This window comes from Peromyscus eremicus, chromosome X (genome assembly GCF_949786415.1).
Source record: "Peromyscus eremicus chromosome X, PerEre_H2_v1, whole genome shotgun sequence".
In the NCBI taxonomy this organism is placed as follows: domain Eukaryota; kingdom Metazoa; phylum Chordata; class Mammalia; order Rodentia; family Cricetidae; genus Peromyscus; species Peromyscus eremicus.
The window spans coordinates 19,900,536-19,903,965 of record NC_081439.1 but is presented as its reverse complement, the minus strand read 5'-3'; the positions used below and the strand labels follow the sequence as shown (position 1 = coordinate 19,903,965).

Genomic DNA, 3,430 nt, shown 5'->3' with positions numbered 1-3,430 from the left:
TTGTCCTCTTGCTTCCTCTGTGTCTGGCTGGCGACTCCTGACTCATCCCTTCCTCTTCTCAGAATTTTCCTCGTCTGAATGCCCCACCTATACTTCCTGCCTGGCTACCGGCCAATCCGGTTTTTATTAAACCTATGTACAAGGGCATTATCCCACAGCATTTCCTTTTTCTGTCTAATCAAAAAGGAAGGTTTTAACTTTAACATAGTAAAATTACATATACTAGAACAGTTATCAAGCAAGAATTACAGTTATAATATCTAGTCTATTTGTATGTGGCAAAATTAAAGAAAATATTCTATCATCTATACTATATTTGTGAGTCTAAAGTTTCACATCTAATTTACCTTTTATCATAACTAAGGAAAATTACAATTATAACTATCTAGTCTTCAACTACATCAAAGACCTCAGAAGGATATAATATTACCTAAGTAAATAGGAAGTACATTGTAAGCAACTTCCAAAAATCTAGAATGACAGAGACAGCTGGCTGCCTGGACAGTCACCCAAAGTTCCTGTGCAACATTTGGGCATCCATCTTCAGCCTATAGGCCTAGAGTATCTCAGTTGCTTCTCTCTGTGTCCTGTAGAATTTCTGGCAGTTTCTTCTGTGAAGCATGAACCTGAAGGACCATTTTGCCTTGCAAAGTTCAGTAGTCACCTTCCTATGGGTCCTGCATGTCCAGTTTATATAACATTTTGTCAAGCAGTCCAGGCAAGAGTAGTTTCTTGCCCAAATAACCATTTTGTGCCAAGAAGATAAACTCCGTATAGATTGTCTTCGATGCCCATCTTCCTCTCTGAAGTAAATTGGTGCTGCCAGGAGCAGATGTGTCTCACTGTCCAGAAAGTCTAAGTTCTTAAAACCTTTTTTTGGGTCTCATTGTTTAAAGACAGCTTTACCAGGTGTTGAACCAGGGGCCTGCTCTCAACTGCACAACAGGAGATTACAGGTTTTTCAGGGAAGAGTTGCTAACAACTTGGTCTTCAGATGTTCCCTTCTATGGCACTGTTGGCTTCACAGAGGGGAAGGTGGAGGGAGTGGGGGAGCCACAGCACTCCTCAGAGCGGGGAGCCCACTTCTGCTTTCAGTACCTGCTCACTTTTGTGGGTACCGTCACAGTAAGGAGGATGCTGGGTGGCCTTGCAGGTACATAGAGCCACTATGTCGCTCTCTTGGGCCTTGAACTTGAGTGGCCAAAGGCCAGTGCACTAGAAGTGGGAGCCATCGCAGAACGGTTGATTCTTGCTTCTGCCACATACGCACCATCTGTAGGTTTTCCCGGCAACAAGCTCCAATTTGATGGGTGTTTTCTGTGCCACCATGGGCTTGGCTGGTTCTTTGAGGAACCATCGGGCCAGACAAGAGGAGATTTCCCACTTCTGGCCGGCAGATGTGATTTGGAAATAGAAAGATAAAATCAGTAGAGAAGGGACGACGCTGGAAGCCCATCTGGGAAGGAAAAGACCACAGGTTAAGGGGGAGTGGGAGCGACAAAAGGGCTGAGAAAAGGGTCACAGTAGAGGCAGGTCTTGGCATCCACTCAGTGCTCCCTCAGGAAAAAGGACTCTTAAAACATTTTAAATGCTATATTCTGTAGGTCTTTGAAGTGTTTGAAGATTACCTACCTAATTGAAGTAATGGAATATTTTCTCTGAATTTGTCAAATGCAAATGGACTAGACATTGTTGATGTTTTATTGCTTGTATATATTGTACATAGTTATTATACTTATTGTATATAGTTTTTCTTATATTAGCTATAACTTTTTAAAATTTTTTAATTTTTTATTAGACAAAAAAAGGGCAAATGTGGTGATATTTTACTTGTGCTATAATAAATAAAGCTTGCCTGGGGATCAGAGGAAAAAGGCCAGCCATTATAAGTAAACAAAGAAGTACACGCTCTTAATCCTATCACTTAGCAGGCAGGATCTCTGTGTGTTCAAGGCCACACTGGAAACAGAGCCAGATGTGATGGCACACACCTTAATTCCAATGCTAGTTAACCATGGAGGTCTGGAGGTCTGTACAGACAGAGAAAGTGACAGAGCTGTGTAGGAAGAGGAAGTGAGGAAGCTGGACAGAGAGCAAATCAGATGGTAGAACAGCAAGGCATATGTGCATGGGTAGACAGGAAGTAACTCGAATTTGGAAGCTGAAGAGTTGGTGAGGTAAGGTTGGCTGGTGGCTTTCCCTATTTCCCTGATCTCTCTAAGGCTTTTACCCCTATATTTGGCTCCATGTTTTTTATTTAATAAGACCATTTAGAAATTCATCTACAAATATCCACTTCTAATACAGATCTCTGAGACAGAAAGACACAACTTTAATCTGGATCCTTGAAGTATAAAGACACATTTTTAATCCAGCTCTTTTGAGATGGGAAGACCCACGTCTAATCTGGGCCACTTCTTCTTCTGGAAGCCTATATAAAGACATGGAAGAAGGAAGCTTCCTCTCCATGCCTACTTGCTCTCACCTCACTATCAAGTCCGTTCCTTCATCGACATTAGCACCTACTTCTTCAGGATTCTGGAGCATCCTGAAGACCAACTGAGACATCCAGCCTCTTGGACTGAACAACTGGATTCTTCAACCTTCTCTTCAAAGTCATCATTGTATTAGCTAGACCACAGCCTGTAAGAGAGAGAGAGAGAGAGATTCATTCATTCTATAAGTTCTGTTACTCTAGAGAACCCTGACGAATATCATTATTCAGAAGATTCACTGTTGTCTGAGGAGGAGAATTGTAGTTCTCAAACCTACTATTAAAATGTGCTGTGATTTTCTTTGGTCAATGCAATTGGGCAGTGATGGCAAGAGACACTTAGCAGGCTGCCAGACTCTCTTTGCCATCTATCAGACTTTCTTCACTGCATGCCATGACAACTACCATGTTTCAGCTACTCTTTTACCTTGTTATTACACTGAACATATGATAAAGCAAAGTCATTTTCCACCCTCAAAAAACACATATGGTGAGCCCAAACTAAGCTTGCTAATATAAACTGAGAGATTTGAGGATCGTTTGTTCCTACAATATCACTGATCCTGTTCAGAATCAGTCATTCCCAGGGTGATTTTGATTCACAAAACTCTGATTGGGAATCACAAATGTAAAGAACTCAAACATCATACGTCTGCATATGTTTGTGTGGGCTATATTCATAAGACAAATATGTGAGCCTCAAGATGATGACCTATTCCCAGGCTTGGAGACTCCTGTGTGACATGTAAAATTATGATGAATGAACTTCCTAAGAAATATTCTACCCACCACTGCCAAAAGGCTACCCCCCCTCCATAGAAAGGGGACTGTGGAACATAGTGGCTTTCCCTAAAGCTTTGTTCAGTTTTCTTTGAATATGAATTAATTCCTCATGGTATTATAAGGAATTTCAAAATGAATGGAACCAATTATCCT

The 3,430-nt window shown here is 41.3% G+C and overlaps 1 pseudogene; it reads right to left on the bottom strand.

The window, feature by feature from the left end:
• Positions 1 to 1,065: 1,065 nt before the first annotated feature.
• Positions 1,066 to 1,456, bottom strand: LOC131898964 (CDGSH iron-sulfur domain-containing protein 3, mitochondrial-like; annotated as a pseudogene).
• Positions 1,457 to 3,430: the final 1,974 nt, after the last annotated feature.